Genomic DNA, 17453 nt, shown 5'->3' with positions numbered 1-17453 from the left:
TACAGTATCATTTGAGAAATTGTGAGGGCAATTTCCCAATTGTCAAGAGACATTGTTGTTTTTATGGTTAAAGGGATTTTTAGAGGCTTAGGACAATTAGGAAAAGATTTGTTTTGGGGGTTAGGATTGGAGTTGTGATTGTGCCTGATCTTGTAGCCTACTTACTGTAGTTGTGCACCTGTGTCGTGGACCAAAAATAGCAGATCTACAATGTGTCGCAGAAACATATTTGTGAGCTTGTAGATCTGCTATATAGAAGTATAACTCCGACTTTAGGGTCAAAATAAATGGTAACAATGGCATTTAGCTTAAAATATTGCTGTCCTAGAATGTGGATGTCCTCACAAGTATAGTAGCCGACTACACACAAATGTGTGTGCAGTGCACGTGTTTGTGCGTACGTGTGTGCGTGTGCGTGTGTGTGTGTGTGTGTGTGTGTGTGTGTGTGTGTGTGTTGTTTTGGATAAAGGCCATTTCAGTGTCGTTTCGATATCCTGCGCTGTTCATTGATGTGTCGATGTGATTATAACATACTTTCAGTGTGGATGTGTTTTTATAGAGCCCACACATGTCCTGACTCTACCCCCGGCCCCCCTGTGGTGACTGACATACCTGCGATTACTGGCGGAAAGTAACTAAGTATATTTGCCCAAGTACTGTACTTAAGTACAATTTTAAGGTACTTTTACTTGAGTATTTGAGTATTTTTCAATACTTTAATACTTCTACTCCACTACATCTCAGAGGCAAATGTTGTACTTTTTACTGCACTGCAATTATTTGACACTTGAAATAATTGTGAAACAGGGGCCATTCATAACGAGTACTTTTATGTGAATACAGGACTTTTACTTGTTACAGAGATTTCTACATGGTGGTATTGAAACTTGAGTAATACAAATTGAAACTTAAGTAATACAAATCAGAGTACTTCTTTCACCACTGCCACTGATACAGTCTACCACAGCTTCCTCGCATGCACACACACCCTTTTCCTCTGTAACACACACACACGCACACACACACACACACACACACACACACACACACACACACACACACACACACACACACACACACACACACACACACACACACACACACACACACACACACACGCTCGCCCGCCGCGACCTCGCCCAGTTCTGTTCTGTCTTACCGTTACGCGGCCTGGCATGACTGCACTCTCAGGTGCTTCACAGCTGAGCGCGCTCCATGTGACGTGAAAAGCCCTGTGGCGACGTGTGTAAACAGGGATTCAAAGCATGACATCAAAGACTGAACCTGAACACAGGTGCAGCGGGCATTATACTACTGTACTTGAAACACAAAAGCACACAAAAGTATCAAAAGTATCACATCCACGAGCTCGAAACGTGGCGCAAAGTGAGGTGTTTTGAGCTTGTCGATCTGCTATTGTTGATACGTTTGAATTTGAATCCTGAAAAGTAGCAGTTTTGGACATATAACGTTTCCACCCGACAGGGTGCTTTTCTCCCCAGTCCCAACACCTGCGGATTTAACCACTTAAGAACCTTTTCAAAAAAGAAGAATATGTGGATGCCGGGTAGGGTGACCACCCGTCCCGAAATTCGCGGGACAGTCCCGAAATTGGACCCTCTGTCCCGCGTCCCGCACAAGCAGAGCAATGTCCCGAAAATCAAAGATATGAAAAAAAAAAAAAAAAAGATTTTTTTTTGATAATAAATCGGTAAAATCAGGCAAAAATAAGAATTAAATAACATAACCCTAACCTAACCCTAATCTTAACCCTAAAACCGAAATAAAGAAACCAGAAACTGGAAAAAAACGAACCCAACCCGCCCAGAACCGCGCAAAAAAATTGCGCGCGTGGGCACGGGAGGTCCTCATGCACGCGGAACGGGTTTGTCTGTCACTCAATGGGTCTGTTTGAAGGTGGTCACCCTAATGCCGGGATGCACATAGAAACGGCGTGGCAAAACGTCAGACCCGATAAAAGTAATCGCTGACAGTCTTGGTCCAAGGCTAGGCATATATGGCTCGAATGTGGATCTTGAACTTGGCTCCATATGTGGGATCTCAGATTTCATGTGACATCACATGTGACGTCATAAATCACGTCAGTCGTCTATGATATGTCTGTGACGCATGACTGAAAGTTTGGGCAAGGGTTCAGCCGCGATCACAGTCCCATTGAGATTGAGGTCAAGGTCCCGATCTGAGCAATTTGTGTTACAGCAGATTAGGAACATCTAAACAAGACCAGGAGACCTGGTTCTGCCAGACCCAGAATGAAGTCCTAGTATGTAACACACCTACAAACCACTTCATGCCCATGTATGGACGAAAGGGGAACAGACTTTTATAAGCCGGACTTCACATGACGTGTCAGCCTGTGTATGCCCATGTATGGACGAAAGGGGGACAGACTTTTATGGCTGGGGCCAAAGGGCAAAGGGGGCATGCCCATGTATGGAGAAAACAGGTACAAAGCCTCATGTAAGCCAGACCTGACCTTGGGTCTGGCAAAAACATAGACATAAACACCCACAAGTATCCAGAAAAGATCACATATGTCCACAGCAACAACAGCAATACTTTCTATTATACAATTAAAGTTACATGTTTCAGAAAGCATGAAACATTATGTGGAGGTACTTCTGTGGCCTATACCGACCGTGTGCATACTGTACACACACACACACACACACACACACACACACACACACACACACACACACACACACACACACACACACACACACACACACACACACACACACACACACACACACACACACACACACACACACACACACACACACAGTAAAAATGGTACCCCATGCTTCCCTGCTTGGCACTCAGAATCAAGGGTTGGATTGGGGGTATAAATCCCTGTGACATATAGCATCATGTCCAGGGGATATAATTGTACATCAAGCCGCCTCACACCAGACTAGAGAAACAGCAGATGACCTCATGGTCAAGAGCCGTGTGATGGGCCACACGGAGACTAATTACTCTCCCTCTAATTATTGTTAATGACGCAGAAATGCCAGAACAATCGTCTTAAAAAACGAAATGAAACAGAGGTATGTTTGATAGCGACTGATAGCCAGAGGTGTCGCGGACCACGGAGGTTTCTCGTGACAGAGAGCAGTCTCTCTTGCTTCCGGCCCACCTGACCACCTGACCCAGTTAGTCAAACACTGGTTTATTTAGACTCCAAACAGCCACACCACCCAGCCACCCTAAACTCACCTCTGAGGGCTTTTATTCTGCCATTAAAAGCCCCACGACTACTGCAGGCCTTTGGGACAGACTACCACTGCACAACCACTCAAAAAGCAGGGGAAATATCTGATCTACAAGCTTGAGCTGGTACTTATTTTCGCCATGTGAAAATGAAAAAGGGCTTAAAGGTGGTGCAGGTGATTTTTTTGCAGCTAAAACAGTTTTTGCTAAAAAGTTAAATTGCTCTATATTGCGATAGTAATCATTGCCGTAGAGTTTGTTCAGTAACAGGGGTCTCCCCGCTCTCTCGCTATTTAGTAAAACGAAAATATTATTTCAGGTCGGAATCGGGATGGAAATTGTATCCAATTAGGAGAGAAAATCCCACAAAGATTATATTTTAGTGTTCCAGTTCCAATTTAGTGTGCTAATGTTGTTTCATCACTTCCTATTTCACTTGTTTATCCTGTATCCTGTATGAGTTCTCTGCCTTGATTGGATAACGCTGTGACCAAATACAGAGCCAAAGGTCAAGTTTACTAAGTATTGAGGTTTTAAGTGGTTAAATGTCTGAAAATACACATTAACATGAATCCAACATGTTAATAGAAAAGATAATGTGCAAACAAACAAAAAAAAACATTAATTTACACAACACTGATGATAGCGCTTGTCAAACAAGTCTATGAATCTATGAAATATATAAAAAGGTTTAATCTGCAACTCAATTTTATACAATAGGTAGCGGGGGTCCCTGCTTCATCTCTCACTCAGCTAAGGGGTCCTTAGCCTGAAACACACTGAAGACCCCTGCTCTATAATTGATTATAATCCGAATATAGAGGTATTTATCACTCACTTTAGCCAACAATATCACGTATACCTCCTTTAAGTGGTTAATAGCAGCAGGCGAGCAGCATCAACATAAGGCCCACTGGAATCAGTCACGCCGGGGGAGACAGAGTCAAAAGCAACCTTTGTGTTTATTTTCGTCTCAATAGAACTGTTGTGCATCCAGCCTTTTACGGATACGTCTTTCTCCCTCCTTTTCACTCTTTTTCACTGGCTGAATAAGATTAGAGAAAGAAAGACCTGTCAACAAATTCTGAGAATAGTTCCAAGTAAGCAGGGCTCTGTGTGTGTGTCCGTGTGTCCGTGTGTTTTGAGGTATTTTTACTTTACCGGAGTATTTCCGATTTTCTGTACTTTTACTTCTACTCCACTACATCTCAGATGCAAATATTGTACTTTTACTCCACTACAATTATTTGAAAACTTTAGTTACTAGTTACTTTGCAGATATAAATGATGATATTATGAGACATACATTAACCACTCAAGCCCGATTTTATACATAGGCTATTGGAAAATAGCCGATCTACAAGCTCACAGTGTTTTTTTTAAAAAGGGGCCTAAAAACCTTCCTTTTTAACAAGGCATTTGCCTAGATAGAGATGTAGTTGTTTTTATCTTTTTAAACTTCTACTGTGTTTTGCTGACTTGATTTGAAGTTTATTCATTACACTGTTTATTATTATTGTTGTTTTATTCTTTCTTTTTTTGTTTTTAACCTGTAGCACTTTGAGATTTGTTTCAAATATAAAGTGCGTTACAAATAAAAAATGTATTAGTGTGTCGCGATGCGACGCACTGTGAGCTTGTAGATCTGCTATTTTCAAACATTTTAGTACTTTTACTTTTGGTACTTTAAACAAATTTTGATTTTACTCAAGTCAAATTTGAATTCTGGACTTTTACTAGTATTTCTATATTGCAGTATTGGTACTTTTACTTAAGTAAAGAATTTGAGTACTTTTTCCACCGCTGCTCAAGGCACACCTGTGCTTGTCTCAGGACCTCGGTCGGAACAGGGTTGGAGCTGGGTTCATGGCCAGTGTCACATGTCCTGAGTACTGCGGTGCGGTGTCACGCAGCGGAGCGGTTCAAAGAACGAAAGTGTCCTGGTGTGAGACACATGACCTGCCACCTGCCGCTGGCTGCCGCAGCGACCTTTTTGACCCCGGTGGGGAAATAGCCTACATTCCTGCACGCATGAACTCAGACAGGACAGCAAGGACAGCGGGCTAGCATAACTCCCACACTGAGGGAGGGGAGTCATTTTGCCGTTCCACCTGGTTTACTATAATGTTTCGGACCATGTATACATTTGAACAATAACCTTCAAATGTTGCATTGGTTTTACATGGACCAGAATGAGAATGAGCTCTGTTGTTAGATAACAGTGTGTGTGTGTGTGTGTGTGTGTGCGTGCGTGCGTGCGTGCGTGTGTGTGTGGCGAACTGCAAATTCTACAGTGCAAATACACTTTACTGGAGAGAGACAGAGACAGAGACAGAGACAGAGACAGAGACCGAGACAGAGACAGAGACAGAGACAGAGACAGAGACAGAGAGACTAGCCAGAGAGAGAGAGAGAGAGAGAGAGAGAGAGAGAGAGAGAGAGAGAGGCGACAGAGAGATGGAGGGAGAGTGAACATGCTACCTTACCTATCTTGTCTAGCAGTGCGATGGGGCAGTGTGACATCTCTGTGACACAGAGGTCAACATGCCCTCATTTAGTCATCATTTAGATCACCGCAACTCTCACACTAACGGGACATACACACCCTCTCACCTTAGAGACTGACACACAAACACACAGCCACACACACCCACACACACACACACACACACACACACACACACACACACACACACACACACACACACACACACACACACACACACACACACACACACACACACACACACACACACACACACACACACACACACACACACACATCACCTCAGAGTGACATTCATCCACGCACACCCTATCAAGCACAGGGTTTCCCAAACACGGGGTCGGGACAGCGTAAAGACAGAGTAAATATCCTTTATTTTTATTTTCCTACCTTTTGTTTTAATTCATTTTATTGTATTTATTATTATTTAAACAAATCCCAGGGAGACATCGGATTTCTCTTTTGGGTCTCGAGCTCAGGGACGTGCTGCCCACTGGGAAATGTGGGACAATTCCAGAAAGCCCTCTCCATTCCAGGCCAACCTGGCCGGCCGTTTAAAAGAAAATGGCCTAAATTAAGTAAAAAATCTGGTGCCTCTCTATCTGAGATTCCCAGGCTGAATTAGGGGCCCAGCACGTCCCTGCTCGAGCTAAAAGGTTTGAGAACTGGCCTATCACCTCAGAGACTGATGGGGGTCCGCGACCAAATACATATCATTTTGGGGGTCCTTGACATGAAACAGTTTGAGAACCACTGACATTATTAGAGCAACGTACGGTTTTCAGAAGTTAGGATTTAGAAGACATTTGTAGTTGAAAAAAAACAAAACAAGCCAGGACACTGTAGCTATGATCAGCACCAATCAGATCACTTCATAACAAAGCAAACGCTGCTGAAAATAGGCTACTGCTAATACACTGTGAAATGCATGGAAATGATAATCATAATTATTCATAATTACACACTCACGGGGCGATTACATAGATGGAAATGTCTGGAGGGGTTAGTTGAAGGTAAGGCGGATGCGTCGAGATGTAAGGCACGTTTTTCAAAGTAACAACAGAAGTATTGGCATCTCAACCCGTGTTAAGTGGTCAGATGGGTGGGCTGCGTGCATTTTAAGAGCATTATTCGGTCACAACTTATAGGGAGCAAATTCATACACTTAATTAACTCTTAACGCTTAATTAACTCATACATCAATTCACCATTAGTTGATCATTAATTCATCATTAATTCCAGTTAATGAATGATAATTTGCTCCCTATAGTAAGTTGTGACCCATTATTTTAATGATCAATCAATTGATTGTGTTCCGCACGGTGTAATTTAAGCTCCTATTTATTGGTATAAACATTTTTTTTTCTTCTTTTATACAATGAAATTGTCTCTACACATTAGATTTGGAGGCCCACCTGCAATACCCTCACGGCCCACCAGTGGGCCCCGGCCCACAGGTTGAGCACCACTGGCATGTAGGGGCCTCCCCTGGGCTTGGGGTAGAGGGTCACTGGGGCAGGGCGTTCCACAGATTTTGGGCCTGAACGCCCTGTTGCCCATAATCAGAGCCTGGAGGGACTTGGAGAGTAGAAGGGACACTGTTTTAGAGGCAGAGGGGTTAACCCATAAAAGACCGGGCACGCATCTGTGTCATTTTTTAGATTTCTTTGGGCTATTTTTTTTAAATCTAGAAAATGTGTGCAAATCTTTGAATATATATATTTTTAAAGCGAACATTTGTGATTCATATTTTTTGCTTCTGGGGGGTCCCTGGAACGAAACATTTTGAGATGGGGGTCCTCGGCCAAATACATATCCAAAACATGTTTTCTAAACCCTAACGGTATGTTGCTATATCAGTGGTGCTCCAACTTTTCCATGTCAAGGACCCCCAAAATGATATGTATTTGGTCGCGGTCGCGGACCCCAAAATATGTTGTTCCAGGGAACCCCAGAAGCACAGATCGGAGTAAAAAAAAAAAATCGCTTTTAAACATATATAATAAAATATTGTTAAATCTTTGAATATTCAAAGATTTGCACACATTTTCATTAAATCGTTAATCGCAATTATTCGTCATGTACAATTTCATAATCATGACAGCCCTGCTCATCACACTTTGGCACTGAATTAACACGATGCTGAAACCTTGTGTTGCAGCACTTCCCTGCTAAATGACCATGTTTAAACATTTCGTCAGAAAATAGGCCAGGAGCAATTTGCATCCAGCAGTGAAATGAAAGCGAGGGCTGAATATTCAGCGCAAAACAAAACAAAAAAGCCTCCACATAAATAAGTCTCCTAATCCGACACGCTAATTAGAACTGGAAAAAAAAGGCATGCCTCCTACATAGTCTACAACCTTCAGTGTGACTGCTGCTGCTGCTAGGAATACGAAACATGAATTCTGATTGGCTGTGCTCCACATAAACACACACTGTGATTGGTGGACATGTTTGGATTTGCTGGGGTGGGGGGGGGGGGTATGTTTTTATCCCTGCTTCTGCTCAGACTGAATTAAATACGTTTCCTTTTGGAAAATGTAGACTGTTTGATATTCATGTTTGATAATATCACTATTTAACAATTCAAATGTGTGTTGTTGACCACATTAAAGGGATATTCAAACAACGTCATGTTTGGGGTCATTTTAACGTCTACTCTGGCTTTTGCGTGCACCCCAGACAGTTTTTAAGTTGCTTGATTCAGTACTTAGATATTTGATATTCATTTGATCAGACACGCCCCCCCTTCCTGTAGATTTCCTTGAGCCATTTTGAAAACTAGAGGTTCGGGCAGCTACGCAACATGACAGTTCAGCTTTATGGCAAAGTTCTGCCGGGATGTCCTCGTCAGTCTGAATTGCAGCACGACACTTCTTTTTGGCAAGCCGCTCCTGGGTGTCCTCCTCTGTCTCAGCAGTGGTGGTGGAAAAAGTACTCAAATGCTTTACTTAAGTAAAAGTACCAATACTGCAATATAGAAATACTTTGTTACAAGTAAAAGTCCAGGATTCAAATGTTACTTGAGGAAAAGTACAAAAGCATTGGCATCAAATAACTCTGAGAGTGTACAAATGGACCCTTACGGGTCCATTTGATTCCATTTGTACACTCTCAGAGTTACACACCTTTTAAGGGGCCATTTGGAACCCCCTCAAGGAACCATGAGGGTCCCTGGACCGCACTTTGAAACCCACTGGTGTAGCAGAGTGTTTCTAGTGAGCCAAAATGCACAATATCAGCACCCTGTTTGACCAGAATGGAACAGAGCCTTCATTAGTATCATAGGTAACACCTGTGAAGGAAGTAAGAAGAGGCCCAATTTCTCTGCAAAATGGCTGCTGTGCATAGAGCCTATTCATGGTAGTACGTCATTCAACGTTTATGTCGGTGGTTTCAGCGCTCTCTGGTGGAGTGTGGAGACACTGGTGTTCCTTCATAGAATCCAGCCGATAAAAACTCTTGCCGCATTGTTCACAGCGGAAAGGCTTTTCTCCGGTGTGGATACGCTGATGCCTCTTCAGATCGCCTAAATCATTGAAGCTCCCGTCGCACTGTTTGCAACAGAAAGGCTTTTCTCCGGAGTGAACACGCCGGTGCCTCTTAAGAGCGCCTATCTGATTGAAGCCCTTGTCACAGTGTTTACAGTGGAAAGGCTTTTCTCCAGTGTGGATAATCTGGTGTGTCTTCAGATTGACTAACTGGTTGAAACTCTTGTCACAATGATTACAGCTGAAAGGTCTTTCTCCGGTGTGGATGAGCTGGTGCGTCTTCAGGTGACTTGTCCGACTGAAACTCTTTTTGCACTGCTTACAGTGGAAAGGTTTTTCTCCGGTGTTGATGTGCTCGTGTCTCCTCAGATTACTCAGCCGGTTGAAACTCTTGGCGCACTGTTTACAGACGTGGGGTTTCTTTCCCGTGTACTTCACTTCCGGCTGAGATAACGTCTTGAAAACCTGTTGATGGTTGTGTGGAGATCTTGGTTCGTCTGTGGGTCCCAGTTTCTGGCTGGTTACAGCACTGCCGGTTTGCTGACCGGCCGCCGGGGTGACCTGTGCATTCAGCTGATGTGTCTTTACTTCTTCTGGCTGAGGTAAAGTCTCGGCAAGGCGTTGGTGGCTGTAAGATCCTGGTTCATCCGTGGGTGCTTCTTGTTCCTGGCCGGTTACTGGGCTCCGGATTTGCCGACAGGCCGCTGACGGGATCTGATCGTTCCTCAACATTTGGCAGTAGAGGTCATTGTGACTCTTCTTCACGTGCTTGTGGAGGAAGACCTGAGACGCGAAGGCATACGGACACTCGGAACAGGAGAAGACCCGAGTCTGGGAAGACTGTGGCTTCACTCCGTCCAGGAGGGCTGGTTCGTCGTAGCGCTGGTTCATTGTCAACACTGCTGCTATACACAGACTGTGACGGGGATGAAGTGATTGGAGGTCTGTTCCGTTTAAGCTTTATCCTATGCGCTCTCTCTCCGTCTCTGTATGTCTCTCTGTATCTCTGTGTCTCCCAAAGCAAACTATCTCACTCTCACACTCAGAAGGCTGGTACTGCACTCGCCCTTTATACTGTCCAATAGAGTTTGCTCTTGTTGTTGTGGTGACGTCACAATGGTCCAACCATATCTGAATATGGAATCCTGGGTTGATCGTTATGTCCAAATATGGAGACCAACAGGTCGCTCACTCTAAACTCCTGAGTAACCATGGCGATCTAATGTGGCCCATCTGGTGACGTGAAATTCTCTGTATAGGGACCATCTAGAGTTCGAGCCATTATAAAAAATAAAAAGTGAAGTGAGCGGTGCTATTTATGAGTGAAGTTTTAAGTCAATTTCATCATGCGTCTTGCTAGCCAATCACAGTACGTCCTGTGAAGCTTAGCCAATTGCAATTAAGTAACATTTTAAGTAACATTTTACCAAACTAAATGATTAAGTAACATTTTACCAAATTAAATGTTGTATTATGAGAACACCAATAGGCAGCTCCCCATTGGTGACGGGGATTCTCATGATGTTAGACTTCATAGGAGGCAATTATTGATAAAGAATGATGATAAAAAAGAGAAAAATGTCTTCGTCCACATATTGAAAGTGAGTGTTGGTCATGAAGTTGATCAGGGTAATGTTTGTTTCTGTCTTTTTCTCTTCAAGTTGTGTTTGTGTCACGATGTGGCTACGGCGAGATAGGACCCAAACGCAGGACAACAACAAGGTGGTAACGTGGAATAAGGACTTTACTGTAATTAAACAGGGTAGAACAGAACAAAACCCTCAGACATAGAGAGAAGCAAAGGTGAGGACCCGGTACAGGTACACGGGGTGCTCCTTCCATTCCGACATCTCGCCACTCCGACTAGTGGCTTCCGCGTGCGGTTAGGGTTAGGGTTAGGTATAGGGTTCGTTAACGTCGGAAAGGCGACATGTCGGAAAGGCGAAATGCACCCCAGGTACAGTACACAACGTAAACAGGGAAAATGTCTGAACAAAGGGCACCGGCTGGAAGGGCTTAATAAAGGCATCAAAGTCATTAGACAAAAGGGCCACCAGCCGGGCGAGCTGTGGGCATCAAAAGGCTCAGGCAGGGAACAGTTAGTGAAGAGAAGGGGGGAGGGCGTGGCCGAAGGAGCGGCAGCGCCCGAACTGTGACATGTGTCATTTCAACCTTACTGAGTTGTTTCTGTTCTGGTGTTTGTCTAGCTATCCTACGTGCATTTTCCAATTGCTCAATTAGACGTTCTTCATTTCGCTGCATTTTTTTTGGTCCCCTCTTTTGTTGCATCTTTCTGTCCTCAAATTGTGTCTGTGCATGTCTTATTTCAACCCTCCTGAGTCTATCATTTTCTATCCTTTTTTTCTTGTTAAGTTCTTTCTGGCCTAGTGTTCGTCTAGCTATACTAAGTGCATTTTGCAATTGCTTAATTTGACGTTGTTGTTCTTCATCGCGGTTTTTAGTTTGAATCTGCAAAAGATTTGGAAGAAGAGTGGTTTTGTTCTCAATATCGGTTTCTTCTTTAGTCATTTTCTGTGAATGTAAAGAGTTGTCTTCTGTCTTCTTTGTCTTTGAAAGTGAGTGTTGGTCAATTTCCATCGTGCTCTCAGGGGCAGTAGATGCTGATTGGTCCATTTTTGTTGTAACAAGGTAACATGACACCAAATATAGGTGGTGCGTTACTAGTGGGATTCCCAATTCAAAATCATTACTCCCTGTGGAATTAATACTGGCTGGACGGATGGTTGACTTTCTAGAACTTTCTCCCATCTCCCCACTGCATCTCTGGAGCTCAGCCACAGTGATCTTTGGCTTTATCGCTCTCACCAAGGCTCGTCTCCCCCGATTGCTCAGTTTGGCCAGAGTCCTGGTTGTCCCAAACGTCTTCCATTTACGGATTATGGAGGCCACTGTGTTCTTAGAAACCTTAAGTGCAGCGGAAATTCTTTTGTAACCTTGGCCAGATCTGTGCCTTGCCACAATTCTGTCTCTGATCTCTTCGGGCAGTGCCTTCGATCTCATGATTCTCATTTGCTCTGACATGCACTGTGAGCTATACGGTCTTATATAGACAGGTGTGTGCCTTTCCCAATCAAGTCCAATCATCAATATAATTAAACAAAGCTGGATTCCAATGAAGGTGTAGAACCATCTCAAGGATGATCAGACGAAATGGACAGCACCTGAGTTAAATATACGAGTGTCACATCAAAGTGGTTTTAAGTTCATTTCATCATGTGTCTCGCTAGCCAATCACAGCACGTGACACTTGAGTGGTAGCTAGCCAATCACAGCACGTGACACAGTGAGTGGTACTATTTATGAGTTATTAATTTCATCATGCGTCTCGCTAACCAATCACAGTACTGAGCAAAGGGTGTGAATATCAATCAGCCAATCACAGTACAGCGAAAGACAAATTTTCACGACGGAAAGAATAACTTTCACCACGGATGGGTCCCAAACCCACTTATAGGAGCGGCTACACCGCTCAAAAAGAGAGAGATATTTACTTGTGAGGAAAAGAGGAGAAGTCCGCACACTGTTAGTTCCCAGTAGAAAATGTATTAAATAGTTTCAGGCAACGTTTCGACCACTAAAGGGTCTTCAACAGGTCTGGTACATTACATACAGTAGAGGAGGCGTGTTTTTTATACAAGAAGACAGGTACGTCACAATAAGAGGCAGCTGTAGTTGTAATAGTAATTAACCGCCGTCACACCCAACAGGTCTACAGGCTCAGGCTGAGTGGAATAGTGCCTTGCTAAGTGCTTGTAGATCTGTGAAAAGAAGAAAAATGGGCAGAAACGCTGCCAATGAAAAAAGAGAACAATTCTCCAAAATAAGAGGAATACAGGGTAGGGGTGGTTAGAGGGCCAACAGTATGATTCAACATTCCCAGCTAAATGGACACGAGAACATCTAAATTAACTCTTCAATAAAAACACTTAAATATAACGACCAATAACAGAATATAACTGGCCTGAAACTATCTAATACATTTTCTACTGGGAGCTAACAGTGTGCGGACTTCCCCTCTTTTCCTCTAATGTATGTATTGTTGTCCAGCACCTGATTTTTTTTTGGTGGTTTTTCTGGGATGTGGGTGCTTACCTCTGGACTATATTTACTTGTGACCCATAAAAATGGTTATGTGACCCAAACATGGGTCCCGACCCAGTGTTTGGGAAACAGTCAGCTGACTGCCTCCAGGAGGACCCCAAGGCTATGTGGTTGTGCTACTCTGCTCCCAGGGAAAGGCTTCATGTTTCCACTGGTGTGTGTGTGTGTGTGTGTGTGTGTGTGTGTGTGTGTGTGTGTGTGTGTGTGTGTGTGTGTGTGTGTGTGCGTGCGCGCGCGCGCGTGCGTGCGTGCGTGCGTGCGTGCGTGCGTGCGTGCGTGCCCACGTGTGTGTGTCACTCAGAAGTGGGTCACGGCTACCAAGACAGTACACACACCAAATTATGCAATTTCAGGGAGCATCCTGCAGGAGGGCGTCTATTCAACATGCGCACTGCAGGCTCCTTTAACCACTTAAACCCTCTACCGGGCCAAGGACCCCTCAGCTGAGAGAGAGATGAAGCAGGGACCACTCCCCTCCCCCCTAATACATATCAAACTGAGTTGCAGATTAAACATTTTCATAGATTTCATAGATAGCTTCATAGACTTTTTTTTGTTACGCTCAAATCAGAATGTCTAAACTGTCACTGATTAAAAATGTAGACAGTGGTTCTCAAAGTGGGGTCCCGGACCCCCGGGGGTCTTTGAGGGGGTCCCCCAGCGAAATTATTGATCCAGTGGTCCATAGCCTAATGCATATCAAACAGGGGGTCCTTGGAAATTAAATCACTGCTATAGAGCCACACTGTAAAAACAAAAAAAACGTCTCTTACGGGGCTCCCTGGCATATCTTTTCAAATGGGGGTCCGCAAGCTAATATGTATTAATTTGGGCGTCCTTGACCGAAAAAAGTTTGAGGACCACTGATGTAGCAAACTTATGGAGTCTCGTTCATGACCTCATCACTGTGGTGCCAGTAGGGTAAAGCACACTGTCTTGTGTAATATTGATTAATTCCAGTGGGAATGTGGGGTGTTTTCTGTCTGTTGTGGAGCCTGTAGTATAGTAGGTTGAGTGTCATAGAACAGTGGTTCGTTGGACCTCCAGGGGTCCCTTAGGGAGTTCCGGGGTCCCCAGCTAAATTAGTTAATATAGCATCACATTTAGTTTAGCCAGTTCAACGCTATATACCAGGGGTCCTCAACAACAAATCTTGAAGGTCCACAAATCCGTTTTTGAATAAGGCTAGGGTCCGCACATGCACGCGCGCGCATGTGCCCCCCGCGCGCGCGCGCTTTTTTCGCGGATTTGGGTGGATTCGGGTACTTTTCCCCCCGTTTTTTCTTACTTTAATTCGGTTTTAGGGTTAGGGTTATAGTTATTTAAAAAAGCAAAAAAAATAAAATAAATAAAAATGTTATTATAATTTTCCCGGTCCGCCTGTTGAGGACCCCTGCTGTAGGCTACTACATCGGCTATTACAAAAACAGCTGATCACACGTTATGAGCTTGTATAGATCTGTTTTTAAAGAATCATTGGAAAAATGGGAAACATTTGGGATATTTTTTAAAGCTTTTAGCAACACAAATCTTGCAAGGGGGACCCTGGCACACAATCTTTTCCGATGGGGGTCCGCGGGCCAAATACATATAATTTGTGGGTCCTGGCCATGAAAAAGTTTGAAAACCCCTGTCATAGAGTGTACGTTTTGAGCTTTAGAGGAAGAACAATGATTGATTGATTGGTTGATTGAGTACGAAAAGTACAAATTAACACGCTTAAGCTATGCTTAAAGGACAACACAAAAGATTGTTTCTATTGTGGTCCTATGAACATACTGTTTTCCAGGGCGTTGTGTTTGACAGTTGACTTGTAGAGTAACAGAGCCATTCAGTGTGTGTACGGGTGGAAGATTGTGTAATTGGACACAGCAGGTATAATGCAATCTTTTTTGGGGGGAAATCAATTTCATAACAACTAAAATCTTCCAATCATTGGCTGTTTGAAGCCTAATTTACGACCCACATGTGTTCCTAATCTGTGGAGAGAAAAGTGTTCATTTGAGGCTGCGAGTTTCATCAGAGATAATGTCAGATCCCGTAAGTATAACAACCAGTGGTGGAAAAAGTACTCAAAAGTATCAATACTGCAATGTAGAAATACTCTGTTACAAGAAAAGTACGGAATTCAAAATTTACTTGAGTAAAGTACAAAAATATTGGTATCAAAATGCACTTACTGTAAAGTACCAAAAGTAGAAAGTACTCATTACGCAGAATGTCCCCTTTCACAAGTTTTCAAATGTATAAAAATATTTTGAAAATAGCAGATCTACAAGCTCACAATGTGTCGCATCGCATTGCATTGTGAGCTTGTAGATCGGCTATTTTCATTTATTGGTCGAAATGTATATAGGGCTGAAGTGGTTAATGTATGTTTTGTAATAATAATAACAACACTACTGTAGTAACTAAAGTTTTCAAATAATTGCAGCAGAGTAAAAGTACAATATTGTAGAGATGTAGAGGAGTAGAAGTACAGAAAATTGGAAACACTCAAAATTGTACTTAAATACTTGAGTAAATGTACTTAGTTTCTTTACACCACTGGTAATAACCCTGAACAAAATAGCAGAGGCATGGCTGGGCTGTTTTGTTGCATTATTGTGACTCATAATTAGTGAATAGTGTCTCTGTTGTCAGTGAGTAGGAGTGATGTATTTTTGAACAAAAACAGTGTTGACGAGAGTCGTGTCGACACACGAGTGATGTGGCATGACACTTTTTCCCACGGTCGGTCACACAAATCACGCTTTTTAATAGCAAAAACAGAAGATGTTAAGTGGCTAGCCCATCTAAAGCATGCCCAGCTATGACTAGTTCTACCTCTGCTGTCGTGGCAGGTAGAATGACCACATGAACCATATATATAGCATCCCTATTCTGGGCATGTGGTAATAGGCAAAATCTCGCTGAAAATAACATTGCGACACATTGTCAGCTAGGTTGGCTACTTTTCGGCGAAGAGATTTGGTGTAGAGGGGAAAAGGCGGGGACCGAGTATAGAGCCCTGGGGGACCCCTGTTAACAAAGTAAAGCAAAGTGGATAGACCACTGGTTCTCAATGTGGGGTCTGGGGACCCCCAGTGGTCCTTGAGGAGGTTCCAGGGGGTCCCCAGCTAAATGATTCATAGTTAGAAATCAAATGGACCCGATTCATGTCTGTAACTCAGAGAGAGAGTGCACAAATGGAACCAAATGGACCCTTACGGTTCAATTTGGCTCCATTTGTATACACTCACATAATAAATACTGTACTGAGGAATTTACTGTGGAGTTTAGTGTCATAGAGATAGAAATGGGGGTACGTGGCTTAATGCATGTCAAATTGGGGGTCCTTGAAATAATATAAAAAGGTTGACCAGGGTTAAACAATGCTCACACATGAATTTCCCCTTTCTGCTGAAAAGCACACAAAAAAAAAAACGCCCATGAATTCAATTGCACAACATTCAGGCCTGTCCAAATTCCTCCACAGCTGACGCTAAGATGACTTTTAGAAATAAATAGAACAGAAGCAGTCACGTTGTTATTGTGAAGACATGGTGCCTGCTTGGAAACATCTGCCCGGTTACACAACAACGCTCTCGCCCACACCGAGGCCACGGGGCCAGCGATGCTCTCCGCCTCGTGGAAGCGTCTCTGAGCGCCCGTGGAAATCCATAAACACACACTGCCTGAACCATGAACAGCTTCTGTTAAACCACTAGGTTTCTCACCGGGAGCACTCACAGAAATATGACTCATTTGAACCACTTAGTGCCAATGCTATTTTATCTGATTTTCAAAGATGGTGAAAAAAAGCCAAGCAACACACTTATACATAGAGATTTTGTTTGGAAAATTGAAGAAAAAAAATTGAGACATTTTAAAATAAAGAATTATGAAAAATGTTCATCTCTAATGATATGCCCAAAACGGTGACACCAGGGTGAAAGCGGTGAAACAACTATAGCTCTAGTTGCTGGAGTCAATGCCCAGTAAATGACTTTACACCACAGTTTACACACACTTTTTTCCTATTGCAATATACGGGCGAATGGGTGTGCGTGCGTGCCTGTATGTGAGCGTGTGCGCACGCGTGGCTGCTTACC

The 17453-nt window shown here is 43.3% G+C and overlaps 1 protein-coding gene across 1 annotated transcript in view; it reads right to left on the bottom strand.

Moving 5' to 3' along the window:
• Positions 1-17453, bottom strand: part of ripor2 (RHO family interacting cell polarization regulator 2) — a 118636-nt gene that overhangs the window by 100364 nt on the left and 819 nt on the right. The window lies entirely within an intron of this gene.

Source organism: Gymnoscopelus microlampas (genome assembly GCF_963454915.1).
Source record: "Gymnoscopelus microlampas genome assembly, chromosome: 15".
NCBI lineage: Eukaryota > Metazoa > Chordata > Actinopteri > Myctophiformes > Myctophidae > Gymnoscopelus > Gymnoscopelus microlampas.
The sequence above is the reverse complement of the archived record's forward strand: the minus strand, read 5'-3'. Positions and strand labels throughout refer to the sequence as shown.